The sequence below is a fragment of the Dipodomys merriami genome, unplaced genomic scaffold, assembly GCF_024711535.1.
Source record: "Dipodomys merriami isolate MVZ:Mamm:240054 unplaced genomic scaffold, mDipMer1.0.p SCAF_16, whole genome shotgun sequence".
NCBI lineage: Eukaryota > Metazoa > Chordata > Mammalia > Rodentia > Heteromyidae > Dipodomys > Dipodomys merriami.
Genome location: NW_027202937.1, coordinates 4057501 through 4076245, shown reverse-complemented (window position 1 = coordinate 4076245; position 18745 = coordinate 4057501). Strand labels below are relative to the sequence as shown.

General features: G+C 45.8%; 1 protein-coding gene and 1 long non-coding RNA gene across 5 annotated transcripts in view; one reads left to right on the top strand and one right to left on the bottom strand.

Annotated features, from left to right (window-relative positions):
- Bicral (BICRA like chromatin remodeling complex associated protein) overlaps positions 1–18745 on the top strand; it is a 61877-nt gene that overhangs the window by 11621 nt on the left and 31511 nt on the right. Inside the window, exon 1 of one of the 4 annotated variants that reach the window (XM_070023724.1) lies at positions 7825–7839. The exons of 1 other annotated variant lie outside the window; for it this stretch is intronic. The gene's annotated coding sequence lies outside the window, so the exon portion shown is untranslated. Of the gene's footprint in view, positions 1–7824; positions 7840–9815; positions 9885–18052; positions 18093–18745 lie in introns of those variants that run through there. 2 more of the 4 variants (XM_070023726.1, XM_070023727.1) reach the window with 2 other exon arrangements.
- LOC138828065 (uncharacterized) lies at positions 41–18053 on the bottom strand. Its single transcript, XR_011372209.1, has 4 exons — positions 17756–18053; positions 4539–4625; positions 3890–4120; positions 41–1071 (listed from the first exon to the last, which is right to left on the bottom strand). It is a non-coding gene; the product is annotated as an uncharacterized lncRNA (long non-coding RNA).

Sequence of the window (18745 nt, the reverse complement as noted above, 5' to 3'; positions counted from 1 at the left end):
CAGTTGGTATAAAACTATAATAATTTAGATTGGGGGGGAAACATATACAATGAGATAAGAGGCATGATTTAATCTGAAGAACCTTTTTTTTTTATTTTTATTTTTTGTTGGTCATGGGGCTTGAACTCTGGGCCTGCGCTCTTCAGCTCAAGGCCAGTGCTCCACCGCCTGAGCCACGGCGCCACTTCTGGTTTTCGAGTCTCACGGACTTTTCTGCCCAGGCTGGCTTTGAACTATGATCCTCAGATCTCAGCCTCCTGAGTAGCTGGGATTACAGGCATGAGCCACCGGCACCCGGCTGAAGAACCATTATTTAAAATGTTACGTAGCAGGATGAATGTAAGGCTTATTACTAAGCTGAGAGTGAAATCCCTCTTAATTTTTCTTTTGCACTGTACAAGAAAGCCTAGTCCTAACAGGCAAGCAACAGCAATAAACAAACAGTTGTCACTGTGGATTCTGAGTGCGCTGGTGCATAGGTGGAGCCCCCGGGCGGCTCAGCTCCCCTGGGCCAGACACAGGGCTGGAGAAGCAGTCCTCCTCACTTACTCGTAAGCCCCATCTGCCAAGATGAGGAACTTCAAAACCTGCTGCTCCTTAGTAGTATCAGATGTGAGAGAGAATTTCAGAATATGTGTGTCAGTTATCATTAAAAGTTCGTGGCAGTACATTTCAGATCTGTCTTCTTTTGTAAATCTATTTATTTTGGTACCAGGACCTTTCTTTTTTTGTTTTGTTTTGTTGGTCATGGGGCTTGAACTCTGGACCTGGGCACTGAGCACTGTCCCTCAGCTTTCAGCTCAAGGCTAGTGCTCCACCACTTGAGCCATAGCGCCATATTTGGTTTTCTGGTGGTTAATTGGAGATAAGAGTCTCGGGGATGTTCCTGCCCAGGCTGGCTTTGAACCGAGATCCTCAGATATCAGCCTCTTGAGTAGCTGGATTACAGGTGTCATCCACCAGCTCCTGGCATATCTTCAGTTTCATAAGCAGTTTCTTCCATGTATAGAGACAGTTATCCATCCACAAAAACCTTTTTCTTAGCCAGGCGCTCGTGGCTCACGCCATTTCCTAGAGATGCAAGCGAATAGAAGTAGACTGATGCATTTTTACTTTGTGTTTATATTCTAATTCTCCAGATCTGTGAGAATTGTTGAAGTTTAGAAATCGTGAAAACCCAGCTCTAGGTGTGATCACACTTAGGATTTACAACTGGAATGTGTTTGGAGCAGCTTCTAGTCATAGGTTTCTATATGGCTTTTTTTTTTTTTTTGGTTGGTCATGGGGTATTGAATTCAGGTCCTAGGCACTGTCCCTGAGCTTTTTTTTTTTTTTTTTCCCTTGGTCAGTCGTGGGGCTTGAACTCTGCCTGAGTGCTGTCCCTCAGCTCTTAAGCTCAAGGCAAGCACTCTACCACTTGAGCTACAGCGACACTTCTGGTTTTCTAGTGGTTTATTGGAGATAAGAGTTTCACAGACTTTCCTGCCCAGGCTGGCTTTGAACCGCTATCCTCAGATCTCAGCCTCCTGAGTAGCTAGGATTACAGGCGTGAGCCACCAGCACTTGGCTTAAGTCTGATTTTTTTTTTTTTTGGGTCCAGTTGTGGGGCCTGAACTCTGGGCCTGAGCACTGCCCTCAGCTCTTCAGCTCAAGGCTAGCGCTCTACCACTTGAGCCACAGCGCCACTTCCGGCTTTTTTCTTTTTGCTTATGTGGTGCTGAGGAATGGAAACCAAGGCCCCAGGCATGCAAGGCAAGGGCTATACCACTGAGCCAACTTACCAGCCCCTGATTTTTTTTTTAATGTCACATGGTACTCACAGCATAGAAGTACATTAAGCAATCTGATAGGAAATGATCTTAAGAATTACACAAAGAAAAATGACATTTCTATAACCATGTCTCTTGAAAGAGAAGGGTTATAAGTACCTTAACTAAATATAAAATAGCAATTCACATAACTAATTCATATTACTAAATAATTTGCTTGTTTTTTTTTGGGGGGGGGGTCTGGTCATGGAGCCTGAACTCTGGGCCTGGGCGCTGTCCCTCAGCTCTTTAACTCAAGGCTAGCGCTCTACCACTTGAGCCACAGCGCTACTTCCGGCTTTTTCCTGTTTGCTTATGTGGTGCTGAGGAATCGAAACCAGGGTCTCATGCATGCAAGGCAAGCGCTCTACCACTGAGCCACCTTCCCAGCCCTGCTTCTTTGTTATATGGTACACTTCATCAATACAGTTAGCCTGCATATCTGTAAAGTTTGTACTAGTGGGTTAACTGAGGATGGAAAATTGTTTAGAAAAAACCCCACCAGTAATATTATTTTTGAGATAAGGTCTTCCTGCCCCAGCCATCCTCCTCATTTCCACCTCCCACAGTAATGGGATTACAGACATGTGATGTCCACTAGGCAGGCACTCTACTGCTTGAGCCACACACAGCTATCTTTTTTTTTTTTTTTTTTTTGGTCTGGTCGTGGAGCCTGAACTCTGGGCCTGGGCACTGTCCCTCAGCTCTTCAGCTCAAGGCTAGTGCTCTACCACCTGAGCCACAGCGCCACTTCCAGTTTTTTCTTTTTTGCTTATGTGGTGCTGAGGAATCGAACCCAGGGCCTCGTGCGTGCAAGGCAAGCGCTCTACCACTGAGCCACCTTCCCAGCCCCACACAGCTATCTTATTACAAAACCTCTGCCACCCCTTTTGGTATGCAAGACTTTTTTCCCTGGCCCAGTGGCACATGCCTATATTCCCAGCTACTCTGGAGGCTGGGGCAGGAGGAACACTCCAGTCAAGGAATTTGAGACTTGGGAAATATAGCAATGCCCCATTTCAAACATTTCTTTCTCTGTTGTCTTCCCTGGACCAGAATGAAATGTCCACAAAGTCTGCCAAACCCCTCCAATAACTATTTCTCCTGATACGAAAACTTTCTTAAAATGTTTCCTTTCTCCCACTTAAAAGTACCTTATATGGTTAGTGCTTATATTACCTTATATATTTACCTTATATGCTAGTTTGGTTTTTAAGTTTTAATGGATCGAGTACATATTGAGGTTATTCACTATAGGATAGGGGCTTACTTGAACTCAAAGCCTGGCCACTGTCCCTAAGCTTTTATTTTTATTTATTTATTTAGTTATTTTTAGTGCGTCAGTTGTGGGGCTTGAACTTTGGGCCTGGGCGCTGTCCCTGAGCTCTTGAGCTCAAAGCTAGCACTCTACCACTTGAGCCACAGCGGCACTTCCAGCCTTTTCTGTTTATATGGTGTTGAGGAATGGAACCCAGGGCCTCATGCATGCAGGGCAAGCACTCTGAGCCACCTTCCCAGCCCCCGTCCCTGAGCTTTAAAAAAAAAAATAGTGTTATTGTGAAGGTGATGTACAGAGGGGTTACAGTTCCATACATCCGATGAATACATTTCTTCTTTTTTTTTTTGTCGGTCATGGGGCTTGAACTCTGGGCCTGGGCGCTGTCCCTCAGCTCTTCAGCTCAAGGCGAGCGCTCTACCACTTGAGCTACAGTGCCACTTCCGGTTTTCTGGTGGTTTATTGGAGATAGGAGTCTCCCGGTCTCTCCTGCCCGGGCTGGCTTTGAACCGCGATCCTCAGATCTCAGCCTCCTGAGTAGCTAGGATGACAGGCGTGAGCCACCAGCGCCCGGCTGAATACATTTCTTTTTGAACAAGGCCAGTTCTCCCTCACTTTCTCCTAGAATTTCCCTCCCACCCCTTTTCAAATTGTATAGTTCATTTTCAACATAGTGTCTAATATTATTGCTTCATTTGTCACTCTTTGTCCCACCATTTCTGTGTCCCCCCCACCCCTTACTCTCCACCAAACAGATAAAAGTTATAAACAAGACAAAAGATCCAGAAAACAAAAACAAAGCTACCTTTCCCTGAGCTTTTTCTTTTTGGTCTGTATAGTAGGGCTTGAACTCCAAGCGTGGGTACTGTCCCTGAGTTTTTCTTCTCAAGGCTAGTGCTTTACCACCTGGAGCCACAGCTGTACTTCAGGTGAGAAAGTCTCACAGATGTTCCTGCTAGGGCTGGCTTCACACTGCGATCCTCGGATGTCAGCCTCATCAGTAGCCCCTACGATTACAGGTGTGAGCCACCAGTGCCTGGCAGAAGAAAGCATTTTAAGATTCTCAGTTGCTATCATTTGGCATGGGAAATGTTTGGAGAAATCCACCTCCTCCTAAAATTACACAGCCTTTACAGAGATGTGAAGAAGTGCGCCTCAGAGATTTCAGTTCAGTCCCGCTTGGTGCTCAGATGCTGCAGTCTGCAGTGCTGAGCAAGGGCAGGTTTCCCTAAGAATAGGGATAGTAATTGGTACCTGGCAAAATGTGTGCGAGGGAGGATGACTGTGGAAAGGGCCTGGCTGGGGGAAGGTATTCAGTAAGTATTAGCCATTACAGTTTTTATCACCTGTGTGCCTTGATACATCAATATTTCAGTCAGTGCCCATGTTGTATGATGTATTTTCATTCATAATTTTTCTGAAGTTTGGAAAATAATTTCATTTGCATGTCTTACCTTTGCATTAAAATCACCAACTACTTGAGAGCTGAGATGTGTGCCATTGCCCTAATAAATGCAGTCATTGGTTTGATTCTCCTCATCCTATGAAAAATTAAAAATGATGTTATCATGATATTTTAGTGTACTTTTTTCAGTGCTTGGATCAGACCCACAGTCTTGCACACACTAGGCAAATGTACTACTGAGCTATATTTCTCTTCTCTCCTCTCTCTCTCTTTCTCTCTCTCTCTCTCTCTCTCTCTCTCTCTCTATATATATATATATATATATATATAATTTATTTAGTACTGGTACTTGGGTGTGAACTCAGGGGTTGACCACTGTCCCTTATCTTTTTTTCTTTTGTGGTGGTTAATTAGAGATAAGTGTCTCAGGGACTTTTCTGCCCAGGCTGGCTTTGAAGGGTGATACTCAGATCTCAGCCTCCTGAATAGCTAGAATTACAGATGTGAGCCACCAGCACCCAGACTATTGCACTTTTTTTGGGGGGGGGTATGGTCATGGGCCTGAACTCTGGGCCTGGGCCCTGTCCCTCAGCTCTTCAGCTCAAGGCTAGTGCTCTACCACTTGAGCCAAAGTGCCACTTCTGGCTTTTTTTCTTTCTGCTTATGTGGTACTGAGGAATCGAACCCAGGGCCCCATGCATGCAAGGCAAGCGCTCTACCACTGAGCCACCTTCCCAGCCCTATTTTTTTTTTTTTTTTTTTTTTTTTGCTGATCCTGGGGCTTGAACTCAAGGCCTCGGCTCCATTCCTGAGCCTGGCGCTCTACCACCTAAGCCACAGCAGCACTTCCAGCTTTTTCTGGGTAGTTTATTGGTAAGTCTCACGGACTTTCCTGTCCAGGCTGGCTTCAAACCACAATCCTTAGATCTCAGCCTCTAGATGAGTTAGGATTACAGGCAACCATAATGGACTCTAATGAGCGCTCTCTCTTTCTCTCCTCGCTCTCTCTTTCTCCTCTCTCTCTCTCTCTCTCTCTCTCTCTCTCTCTCTCTCTCTCTCTCTCTCTGTCTCTCTCCAGTCCTGGGGCTTGAACTCAGGGCCTTAGCACTGTCCCTGAGCTTCTTTTGTTCAAAGCTAGTGCTCTACCACTTGAGCCACAGCGCCACAATCACTTTTGTAACTAAATTATCATAACCGTTGGTTACTATATCAGTAAAACTCAACATTCACTACATCGTGAAGCACTAAGCTTCTGTGGACTCTAGAGGACAGAGTTATAAACACTCCCCCCTCCATTAGAGTGACACCCGACCCCTGTGGCATGAGGTGGGGGGGGGTGGCAGCCTTGACCTCTCGGATCTTACTTGCTGCAGTGGGTTTGTTTGTTTTTGGTCGGTCGTGGGGCCTGAACTCTGGGCCTGGGCGCTGTCCCTCAGCTCTTCAGCTCAAGGCTAGCGCTCTACCACTTGAGCCACAGCGCCACTTCTGGTTTTCGTCTTCTTGCTTATGTGGTGATGAGGAATCGAACCCAGGGCCTCAGGCATGCAAAGCAAGTGCTCTACCACTGAACCACCTTCCCAACCCCAAGAATAGATTATTTTCTCAAAGATGGGTGACTAATTACATCAAGCACAGATGGGCTCTTTAATAAGAATATTCATGCTTGCTTCTTGTTGTAAAAAAGAAGTATTAGTCATGTTCAAGTGGTTCTCTAGCACTAAGTACATTGTAACCTATACCACCATCTTCTCCAAAGCATTTCACCTTCTACCACTGAGTACTGGTCCCAATAACTACAAGTATACATTCTAGTTCCCGTACCATTGCTATGGCGTTAAAAAAGATTTGAACTGCAGATACTTTGTTTCTTAGAGCTTAAACATGGGATAAATTCAGCATCTTTCAAGTCTATGAAAACTCTGTGACATTTTGCTTGGAGTAATAGGCTACATATATATGTGCCCATATTCTTTCTCCAGTCATTGTTAAAACCTTCCTTCTGTTCCATTTTTTGTTTTTATGTACCAGTCCTAGGGCTTGAACTCAGTGGCGCTGTCCTTGAGCTTTTTTGCCCAAGTCTAGTGCTCTGCCACCTGAGCCACAGCTCAAAAAGCTTCTTGATTTTTGGTGGTTAATTGGAGATAAGAGTCTCACAGACTTTCCTGCCCAAACTGGCTTTGAACCACGATCCTCAGGTCTCAGCCTCCTTGAATAGCTATGATTACAGGTGTGCACCACCAGCACTTTTTAAAAGGTCTTTTTTTTTCTCTTCCTTAAAAATGGATTTGGGGACACACTGTCCTGCTGGACATGTGTCTCTGACTATATGCAATGGAATTTTGTTTGTTAGTACTGTTGCGTGTTTTCATACGGCTGTTTTTGTTGGACCATGCTGTAAAACCAGAATAGTTTGGAAGTTACTCATGGCAGAGAGCGGTGCGCGTCAAGAGTTCCTGTAATAATTTTAACCAGATCCCTAATACGAATGCTTCCTGAAAGAAAAGGGTTTTGTTGGTAATGATGGCTCTTTCCAAACATCTTTAAAGCAATTCCATACTTGCAGCTAATAGTATATACCAAGTTCACTTACACTGAGAAGTGGTAGAGAAAGACTAGAAAACTTATTTTGAATAGTTTTTTTTTTTTTGGTGTTGATGCTGGGGCTGAAACTCAGGGTCTTACTCTTGCTTGGCTTTGTTGCTTTTGGCTAGTACTCTATCACTTGAGCTATGCCTCCAGTCTAACATTTTGCTGGTTAATTAGAGTCTTGCAGACTTTTTTGCCTGCCTGGGCTAGCTTCAGCCTCTTGAGTAGCTGGGATTACAGGCATGAGCCACCACCAGTCCCCATCTTTTTCTTTTTTTTTTTTTTTAATTTTATTTTATTTTATTTGAGAACATACTGTACAGAGGGGTTACAATTACATTGGCAGGATAATGCATACATTTCTTACCAAGCATTGCAGCCTCCTCCTTTGTTTACCCTTCACCTCCCTTCCCAGCCTCCCCCCTCCCCCCCCAGTCCCCATCTTAATAGCTTTTTTTTTTTTTTTTTTTTTTTGGCAGTTATGGGCCTGAATTCTGGACCTGTGTGCTGTGCTTCTGCTCTTTTTTTTTTTGCAGTCTTGGGGCTTGAATTCTCAGCTCTTCAGCTCAAGGCAAGTGCTCTACCGCTTGAGCCACAGCACAACTTCCGGTTTTCTAGTGGTTTATTGGAGATAAGAGTCTCACAGATGCTCCTGCCTGGGCTGGCTTTGAACCATGATCCTCAGATCTCAGCCTCCTGAGTAGCTAGGATTACAGGCGTGAGCCACCGATGCCCGGCAATGTCCTTCTGCTCTTCAGCTCAAGGTGAGCGCTCTACTGCTTGAGCCACAGCACTACTTCTGGCTTTTTCTGCTCATGTGGTGGTGAGGAATCGAACGCAGGGCCTCATGCATGCAAGGCAAGCACTCTACCACTGATGCAATTTGTGGGTTTATAAATTTTTTTTGTGTGTGTTTTTTTTTTTTTGGTCGTGGGGCCTGAACTCTGGGCTTGGGCACTATCCCTCAGCTCTTCGGCTCAAGGATAGTGCTCTACCACTTGAGCCACAGCGCCATTTCTGGTATTCTGGTTGTTTATTGGAGATATGAGTCTCACGGCCTTTCCTGCCTGGGCTGGCTTTGAACCTTGATCCTCAGATTTCAGCCTCCAGAGCAGCTAGGATTACAGATGTGAGCCTCCAACACCCAGCGGGCTTTAAATTTTTATTTTATTTTGTGTGTGTGCTGGTTTTGCTTCTTGAACTCAGAGCCTGGCTGCTGTCCCTGACCTTTTTTTGCAGGGTTAACACTACCACATGAGCCACAGCTCTTCTTTCTGCTTTTTGATTAATTGGTAATAAGAGTGTCTGTCATAGCCTTTTCTTCCTGACTCTCAAATCTCAGCCTCAGCCAGGCGCCGGTGGCTCACGCCTGTAATCCTAGCTTACTCAGGAGGCTGAGATCTGAGGATTGCGGTTCAAAGCCAGACCGGGCAGGAAAGTCTGTGAGACTCTTATCTCCAATAAACCACCAGAATACCAGAAATGGCTCTGTGGCTCAAGTGGTAGAGCACTATCCTTGAGCCGAAGAGCGCAGGGACAGTGCCCAAGCCAAGTTCAAGCCCCACAACCGACCAAAAAAATAAAAAATAAAAAATCTCAGCCTCCTGAGTAGCTAAGAGTACAGGTCTGAGCCACTGGTCTGGCTTATTTTATTTCTTTTCTAGGTGTTGAGGGCAAAGTCAGGTCTTGTTAGGTAGGGCTCTACCACTCCAGCTGTCATCAGCCATTCATTTTATTCAGTAGTCAAGTCTTTCCTTCTTTGTTTTCAAAATTGAAAAAAAATTGTATTGATAGGATTATTGCTTTCAAACTTCATTGAAAGTATTAAATCTTATCTCCAGTTACCCACCAAAAAGCTGGAAGTAGAACTGTGCTTCAGGTAATCATGTTAGCCCTGAACCAAAAAGCTCAGGGACAGTGTTCATGCTCTGAATTCAAGGACCAGCTCCAGGGCTTGCGGGGGTGGGGGTGCGGCGCAGCTGGGGGAATACAACAAGCCTGACTCAGCTTTTACAGGATGAGAAGTCAGAAAAAGTGTGTGTGTGTGTGTGTGTGTGTGTGTGTGTGTGTGTGTGCGTGTGTGTGTGCGTGTGCGTGTGCGTGTGTGTGTGTGTGTGTGTGTGTGTGTGTGTGTTACATGGGCAACATGGCAGATAGGTTTACAATAAAAACAAATAGCCAGGCACTGGTGGCTCACGCCTATAAATCCTGCTACTCAGGAGGCTGAGATCTAAGGATATGGTTTGAAGCCAGCCCAGTCAAGAAAGTCCTGTGAGACTCTTGTCTCCAGTGTACCGCCAGAAAACCAGAAGTGGCGCTATGGCTCAAGTGGTAGAACACTAGCCTTGAGTGAAAAAGCTTAGGGACAGTGCCCAGACCCTGAGTTCAAGTCCCACAACTAACAAAATAAAACTAATAATAGTAATAACAAATAAGTTATTATTTTATTGCCTGGGAAGTAAAATAAGCAAACATAAGGGTGGTCCATGACATGTGATTTAAGGCCTTACAGGAGAAGTAGGTATTATTGCCTATTATTGGGTGGGAGGGCTTTTTATCTTCTTAGTAGGACAAAGGACTACCAAAGAACTACCCCTGCTAAGTTACTAGAGACATCAAATGGCAAAGGGACAGAGGCACAAAATGAAATGTCATCATAATGGGCCAGTATATATTCTCTAGGGAGTGCCAGGACTCCATACAGCCTACTTCTAAAAGAAGAGTCTCAGCAGTGTCCAGAGATGCCACTTCAGAATGCTTGCCAGAAAATTCTAAAGACAAACAAAGTTATCTGAGGATTCCTTCAGAGGTAGGCTTCAAACTAATTTTTGATTAATGGTTGAGATTTCAGTAGCATTACAGATGAACATTTCAAGAGAGGCAGCTCTCATCTGTGAGGGTAGATTCTGGAAAGTTCCTTGCATGTCTAGGGCCTGGGAGAATGGCACTGGGGTCAGAATGGATTTCAGAGAGTAGTGGGAGGAACTTGCGCTCTACGGTGTACTCTTTATTTTGTTCTCTCACTGGCACAATCTCATCTCCAAAGTCAAAACATACGTTCTTGGAGAACCCACGTGCATTTCAAGGTAAAAAGGCTTGAGAAGCATCTCTCCCTGGCGGGCCTGCTTCTGTTGCCCGCCCGCCATCTTGTGGCCAACACCTTGGAAAGGGTGACAAGTTTTTTCTTTTTAAGTTTGCTGAGCTCCTGGCACATAATAATGTGTCAGATGCTATTCTGAGTTCCAGAGTTCACCACTGGCCTCGCCAAACTAACCAGTGAGTAAATATGCTAGACATGAGAGTCCAGTGAAGACAGAGAGGGAAAAGTAGAAGGATTATTGACTGAGAGAGGAGAAAGAGACTGATACTACAGGTGGTCCAGGGAGATGCAGCCCCAGATAATTTGCCTCCTGCATCTCTCTCGTTCACATGACCAAGCTTGAGTTTCTTTCAGAGCCAATCAAAGGTCCTGCCTCACTTGAGGCTTAGGACCAGTCCCTCAGTTTGTTGGAAGATTTCTTAGGGGCAGTTAATAGTCTCAAATTCCTGGTGTGTATACACACACGAGTGCACATACACATACCACTACAGGGGCTTGAACTTGGGGCCTGGGTGTTGAGCTGGAGCTTCTAGCTCAAGATAGTGCGCTACCACTTAAGCCACAGCACCACTCCTGACTCTTGGGTGGCTAATTTGAGATAAAAGTCTCAAGAACTTTCCTGCCCAGACTGACTTTGAAGCAAGATCCTCAGATCCTAGCTTCTTGAGTAGCTAGGATTATCGACATGAGCTGCTAGAACCTGGCTTTGAGGAATATTTTAAATACTTAGGTTTTTCTCCAAATAATTTTTCTTAGTCTTTTTCCTCTTCTCCTTGTTAGGGGAATGAATTAAGTCCTTGGTTGAGTAATAATGGAAAATCTCAGAGGCAATCACATTGAAGTGGACACCTGCTTTTTATTACAAACTAATATAATTATGAAAACACTAATGTGTTTTCTTCTAGCACACTATCATTATTTTATAAAAGCCCTGCAGCTTCACCTGAAGCAGCCTAGGGGCCTCTGCACACAGCCCCAGCACTTCACACACTGAACTTGTAATGAACCAGTGTGCACGTCCCCCTTCCAAAATAAAAGAGTTCTTTAAAAGCAGGAAATCTGCCAGAAAGCTTGCAACTACCAACTGAACAGCCCCCAGACCATTACAGTATCATCAGACCATTACAATATCATCAGAGGGAAAGATGGCAATAATTTATATCCTAAATGACGTTAAAAGATCTGTTCTGAGTAAGTTCTCAGGGCAAAAGTTTTTCATTTTTTTTTAATGCCAGGGCTTGGGTGCTGTCCCTGAGCTTCTTTTGCTCAAGATTAGTACTCTTAAGATATACATGTGAGGGGCTGGGAAGGTGGCTCAGTGCTAGAGCGCTTGCCTTGCATGCCTGAGGCCCTGGGTTCGATTCCTCAGCACCACATAAGCAAAAAGAAAAAACCCAGAAGTGGCGCTGTGGCTTAAGTGGTAGAGCGCTAGCCTTGAGCTGAAGAGCTGAGGGACAGCGCCCAGGCCCAGAGTTCAGGCCCCACAACCGAACCCAACAAAAAACAAAAACAAAGATATACATGTGAACATGCCATATATAAGGTAAAGAAGACAGTCATCACAGAGAGAGAGAGAGAGAGAGAAAGGAAAAAAGATTGATTAATACTCTACCACTTGAGCCACAGCTCTACTTTGACTTTTTTGGTAATGTAGTGGAGGTAACAGTCCATGGACTTTCCTGCCTACTCTGGCTTCAAACCACAATCCTCAGATTTCATCCTCCTGAGTAGCTAGGATTACAGGCGTGTGCCAGTGGTGCCCAGATGCAAAAGTTTTGGTGGTTGTTGTATTGTTTTGTCGGTTGTGTGTTATCCCTGAGTTCTTCAGCTCAAAGCAAGCACTCGACCACTTGAGCCAGCCATAGCACCCATTTCCCGTTTTCTTGTGGTTAATTGGAGATAAGAATCTCATGGACTTTCCTGCCTGGAGTTGGCTTTGAACCATGATCCTCAGATCTCAGCCTCCTGGGTAGCTAGGATTACAGGCTTGAGCCACCTTTACTTGGCCAGCATTTGCATTTGTTTCCATTTTATATTACGTCATTATCATTCAATGTTTGCTCCTAGTAACAGAAAACCCAGAACACAGTGGATATAAACGTTAAATGAATAGTGAATCTTCTTTACATTCACTGAACAACTTGATTAAAGATAGGAATTAAAGCAGTAAGGTTTCCATTCCTGAAGCTGTTCTTTAGGGGAGAAAACAAAAGGAGACACAGGGGAAAACTGCAATTTAGATGTCTATTTCCCCCTCCTGCAGGAGGCTCTCATGCTGTAGGGCATGCTGATGACGGTGCTAACCGCTTCTTGCCTCCTAAAGTGATTTCTTCAAAGCCTTGGTGGATTAATAGACTAGCTTTACCTTCCTACCTAAAAAAGTTAAAAACTGGTCTGGAAGTGTGGCTCTCCAGTGGAAAGAGTCAGAGTTCAAACCTCAGGAAAGAGAAGGAGAAGGAATTTATTTGAACTGGGTGTTGGTGGCTCATGCCTGTAATCGAGCAGTTTAGGAGGCTGACATCTGAGTCCAGACTGTCAAAGACAAAAAGTTGAAGCTGGGTGCTGGTGGCTTACACCTGTAATCCTGGCTACTCAAGAAGCTAAGATCTGAGGATCATGGTTCAAAGCTAACCCAGCCAGAAAAGTCTGAGATTTTTATCTCCCTAGAAGTGCCCCAGATTGCTGTCAGGCCCCAGGGTGACCTGTTAACAGTTTAGGGGTGAAAATAGCTAATGTTTCCAGAGGATACCAGGAGGAGATCTCCCTGGAAAGGACCTTGGAAATTGCTGTCTCTTCCATTAGATTTTCATTTCGTACTTTTTTTTTTTTTTTAATCAGTCTTAGGGCTTAAACTCAGGGCCTGGGCGCTGTCCCTAAGCCTCTCATGCTCAAGGACAGTGCTCTAGCACTTGAGCCACAGCACCACTTCCAGCTTTTTCTGAATAGTTTATTGGAGATCAGAGTCTTATAGACTTTCCTGTTCGGCTGGCTTTGAACCTCAATCCTCAGACCTCAGCCTCCTGAGTAGCTAGGATTACAGGCGTAAGCCACCAGCACCCGGCCACTTTGTACTTTTTTTTTTTGCCGGTGTGCCGGGGGTGGGGGTGGGGGACTATTCTGGGATTGAACTCAAGGCCTCCCTCATAACCACAGAGCCACCCCAGCCCATCACTCCACATGTCCCAGGAAATCACCCAAGTTCTGGGAAAGAAGAAACAATACTTGGAGCTCAGACAGGCAGAGAATACTTTGTTCTTATCTACGAGACTGCAGAACTCCTTGTACATTGTGGGATATCAAATGAAGTTTCCAGAAGGGTTCTGCCTCAATAAAGGGCAAAATTAGCCCTCTAAAGATTGAAAAAGCTTATAAGCAAGCCTCTAAAAGATCGAAGTGTTCACAAGTAACCTAATTGTGTCTTAGACAAAGTATAGAAATAGCTATATGGATATAAAACTGTAAGTACCTGTTGTTATAAAATTAGCATTTAAGGGTGGAGGAATTGCGGGGCCCAGTGGCTCACGCCTGTAATCCTAGCTACTCAGGAGCCTGAGATCTGAGGATTGAGGTTCAAAGCCAGACCTGGCAAGAAAGTCTGTGAAACTCATCTCCAGTAAACCACCAGAAAACTGGAAGTGGCACTGTAGCTCAAGTGGTAGAACGCCAGCCTTGAGCTGAAGAGCTGAGGGACAGCGCTCAGACCCAGAGTTCAAGCCCCACGACTGACAAAAAAAAAAAAAAAAGAGGGGAGGAATTGCCCTAAAAAGAAATGTACTCATTACCTCACTTATAAAATGGAAACCTCTTTGTACAACACCTTAATAAGTAACAATAAAGTTATATTTTAAGAAGTAAATTTACCTAGTATTCAGATAGGCATAGTTGTGCATGCCTATAATCCCAGCTGCTAGAGAGGGTAAGGCAAGGAAGCTCACTTGAGCCCAGTAGTACAAGGATTCTCTGGGCAATGTAATGAGATCTCATATAAACAAAAAGTGGCCAGGCACCTGTAGCTTATACCTGTAATCCAAGTCAGCATGGGCAGAAAAGCCTTGAGACTCCAATTAGCCAACATTATCAGAAGCAAATTGTTGTAGAGTTTTTTTGGGGGGTGGTGGTGGGGTTAGAACTCATGCTAAGCATGCATTCTCTGTGCTCTAGAATCTAAAATGTTAATGGCATGGAATTTTCAGCCTTTTATGACTTCTTCATTTTATGACATCAGACATTGCATTCTGAGAATTTTTATTTACTTTTTTTTTTTTTTTTTTTTTTGGTCCGGTCATGGGGCCTGAACTCTGGGCCTGGGCGCTGTCCCTCAGCTCTTCAGCTCAAGGCTAGCGCTCTTGAGCCACAGTGCCACTTCCGGCTTTTTCTTTTTGCTTATGTGGTGCTGAGGAATCGAACCCAGGGCCTCAGACATGCAAGGCAAGAGCTCTACCACTGAGCCACCTTCCCAGCCCCTTTTTGTTTGTTTTTTGTTGGTTGTTGGGCTTGAACTCTGGGCCTGGGCGCTGTCCCTACACTCTTCAGCTCAAGGCGAGCACTCTACCACTTGAGCCACAGCACCTTTTCCAGTTTTCTAGTGGTTTATTAGAGATAAAAGTTTCATAGACTTTTCCTGCCTGGGCCGGCTTTGAACTACAATCTTCACATCTCAGCCTCCTGAGTAGCATGAGCACGGGTGCCCGGCTTTATTTATTTTAAATTTATCTTTTTTTTTTTTTTTTTGGTCGGTCGTGGGCCTGAACTCTGGGCCTGGGCGCTGTCCCTCAGCTCTTCAGCTCAAGACTAGCGCTCTATCACTTGAGCCACAGCACCATTTCCAGCTCTTCCTATGTATGTGGTACTGAGGAATCGAATCCAGGGCCTCATGCATGCAAGGCAAGCACTCTACCACTGAGCCACCTTCCCAGCCCCCCAGACAGTCATTTCTGTCTGGCCTGCCAGAACTTTGTAGGCCCTCCAGCCCCCTTTCCCTGAGGCAGATCTTGACTAGAGCTGCCATTACTCGGGGACTTGTCTTGCTCGCTGTCTGACCATGCAAGACAGTCTCCCAGTCACTGACTTGGGCATTGCCTGCTCAGAGAGGACTCATCTTTCACACAGCCAACCAAGTCTGCCTGTGCAAGTGGCAGTTTCCGAATGAGCACAACACTTCCCAAGGCACATTTGCTTCGCTTATTGGCCACTGTGGACTCCAGTCGCGCTCCACCTTAGAATCAGAGTGCGTTCTTACCGTGTTACATAGGTAAATTTACTTTGATGCACCACATAACATCCCAGTGAGAGAATTATACTACACTTTGACACTATTTATAGCAGTCATGGAGACAGATCATTTGAGATCCCAGTGAGAGAAGTGGGGGCCAGATGGGAGGCCTGTCCAGTAGGGCTCCTTGAAATCAAGTGTTTGACCAGCCTCTCTAGCAGGGAAAGGATTCACAGTGCCTTTTCATTTCATCCAGTTAGAAAATGGTTGGGTCAGGGTTCAGCACATGCCTAGCCTGAGTGAGGCATTGAGTTCAAACCCCAGCCCTTTAAAATTGATTTTTTATTTTTATTTTTTTATTTTTTTGCCAGTCCTGGGGCTTGAACTCAGCGCCTGGGCACTGTCCCTGAGCTCTTTAGTGTTCAAGGCTAGCACTCTACCACTTGAGCCAGAGCACTACTTCCAGCTTTTTCTGAGTCATTTATTGGAGATGAGAGTCTCAAGGGGACTTTTCTACCCAGGCTGGCTTCGAACCACAATCCTCAGATCTCAGCCTCCTGAATAGATAGAAATACAGGCATGAGCCACTGGCGCCGGCTGTTAATTCTTTAAGGGATAGCTTGTTAAATTAAACTTGGGATAGCAAATATTCTCTGATGGTAGTGACCCCTGAGTGACAGGATTGGTGCTGTGATCTCCTTCCTCAACTGTGTGCTCACCCTCGGGGCAGCGGTCAGGTACAGGACCTGGGGAGGGCTCTAGCAGCAGAGCTAGGGCAGTTGTGAAAGGGGTTTTGGTATAGGCTCTTTCTCTCATGTTTCTTCATTATTATTATTATTATTATTATTATTATTATTATTATTATTATTATTATTATTATTATTATTTTGGGTCGGTCATGGGGCTTGAACTCTGGGCTTGGGCGCTGTCCCTGCGCTCTTCAGCTCAAGGGGAGCTCTCTACCACTTGAGCCACAATGCCACTTCTGGTTTTCTAGTGGTTTGTTGGAGATAAGAGTCTCACAGACTTTCCTGCCAGGGCTGGCTTTGAACCACGATCCTCAGATCTCAGCCTCCTTTATTTGCTAGTCCTGTGGCCTGGGCACTGTCCCTGAGCTCCTTTTTGATCAAGGCTAGCACTCTACCACTTGAGCCACAGCGCCACTTCTGGCTTTTTATATGGCACTGAGGAATCAAACCCAGGGCTTCATGCATGGTAGGCAAGCACTCTACCATTAAGCCACATTTCCAGCCCCTTCATTAATTTTTTTTTTTTTTTTTGTCGGTCGTGGGGCTTGAACTCTGGGCCTGGGCGCTGTCCCTCAGCTCTTCAGCTCAAGGCTAGTGCTCTACCACTTGAGCTACAGCGCCACTTCCGGTTTTCTGGTGGTTTATTGGAGATAGGAGTCTCACGGTCTCTCCTGCCCGGGCTGGCTTTGAACCGCGATCCTCAGAGCTCAGCCTCCTGAGTAGCTAGGATTATAGGCGTGAGCCACCAGCGCCCGGCTCCTTCATTAATTTTTAATAGTTTGGCAGATGCATTATGTATTGGTTGATGCTTTGTGGTGTTGGGGATCAAACCCAGGGCCTCACATCTGTGAGTATAGGCTTCCTACTGAGCCACGTTACCACATGCTACAAAAAGCAAACTTACAAAGTGGAACATGTTCCATTGACATAGTTACCTTGCCAGAAAGAAGTAAGACTGAGCCCAGCCACCCCAGCTTATACCTATAATCCTGGCTACTCAGGAGGCCGAGATCTGAGAAGGGTTAGAAGCCAGCCCAGGCAGACAAATCTGAGAGCTTCTCATCTCTAGTAAACCAGCAAAAGGCCAGAAGTGGAGCTGTGGCTCAAGTAGTAGTGCCAGCTGTGCTTGAAAAGCCAGCCCAGTGCTGGCATGCACGCGCGCGCACACGCGCGCACACACACACAAGAACAAAATAAAAATAAATATCCACTTTCTAGGCTTACCTGAGTGTCACCAGTTGACTAATTTATTCCAAGTGCTTGCAGTGTCTGGGCGATAATGAAAAGAGCTACTGAGATGGACTGTGTTAAATATCCAGACCCAGGGAAGATGGTCACTTGGGCAGATCTGACCTTGAATTCCCCCATGTCCCTCTGGTTCCCTTTTCATTGCTCAGAAGTCCTGAGAACTAGACTCCATGTGGCTGGCTCTTTTCATAATCTCAGCCATCGGTCCCCCCTTTGGACACATTCTCCCACCCTTCCTTCCTCATTTCTCATCCATCATCTCTCCTTCCCTACCCCGGGTGCTTCTCAGTGGATTGCAATCCCCCCCGAATCACCCAGCACCTTAAAAACCTTAACTGGTCATGGGAAGGTCCCGCTTCAGGAGTACTTACCCACTCCTCCTAAGAGAGAGAAAGTCTCTTTCATCCAGCAGGAGTTGGAGTCTCTGTTTGGCCTTGGGGCAGACACAGTGACAGATGTGGGGAACTGGAGAGGAGATGGCAGATTCAAAAAGAGAGAGGGGAAAAAAAGCCTGTTCCTCTGCCCCGTCCGGGCGTGGCCCTCTTCTGGGCATCTCTTCAGGATTTCATTCCTCCGTCCAACTGCCGTCCACAACTGCCTTTCCAACTGCTCCAGAACTCTTGGCCTTGGCATTCTGTGATGTAAATTCATTCCACGCATGGCTTGAAATGGGGGCGCAGCAGTGTTGCCAGGTGTCGGATCACTAGTGTAAGTTGCCTGGATCTCGGGGGAGAACCACTCTTGGAATTCGTACGGTTGTGATTGTTTCAGCCAAAGCCCAGTCACCGCGCTGGCTGTGCTGGGGACGGCGGCCGGCCGGCGGGGCAGGGAGGCAGCCCAGGGCCTGAGCGGGGTGAACTTCTGCCTGACATTTTCTCCATGCAGCATTTTCGGGCGAGCTATGGCTGGGCTGGCATTGAGCAGCCGTGGCGCTTCTGCGGACGTGAGCACCTGGGCCCTGCCGGCCGCAGCCCAGGCCTGCACTGCCCGTGGCCAGGCCGTCCGTGAGATTGCATCTGGCTCCAAATGCACAAAAGAACCCCCTTTCCTGGCTCCCTACAGCTAGCCAGAAATATGGCAAGAAGTCTGGATTGTTCTCCAGCCCCCAAACGTAAAGACCTCTGAACCTAGGAGAGGTGTTCTAGACAGAAGTGTGGTTTCTCTTCTTGTTTGCTTATACTGGAGAAAGTTGCTGTTTGCTGTTTTAGGGCTCTTGGGTGAGTCCGCACGCCAGAGGCCGCTGCCAGCTATCTTCGATTTGCTTAGAATCTTTCTCTTGAAATTGAGGACTTGTTTATAATAAAAGCAATTTAAATTCAGTGCTTTTCTTGTTGTTGTTGTTTTGTTTTGTTTTGTTGTGG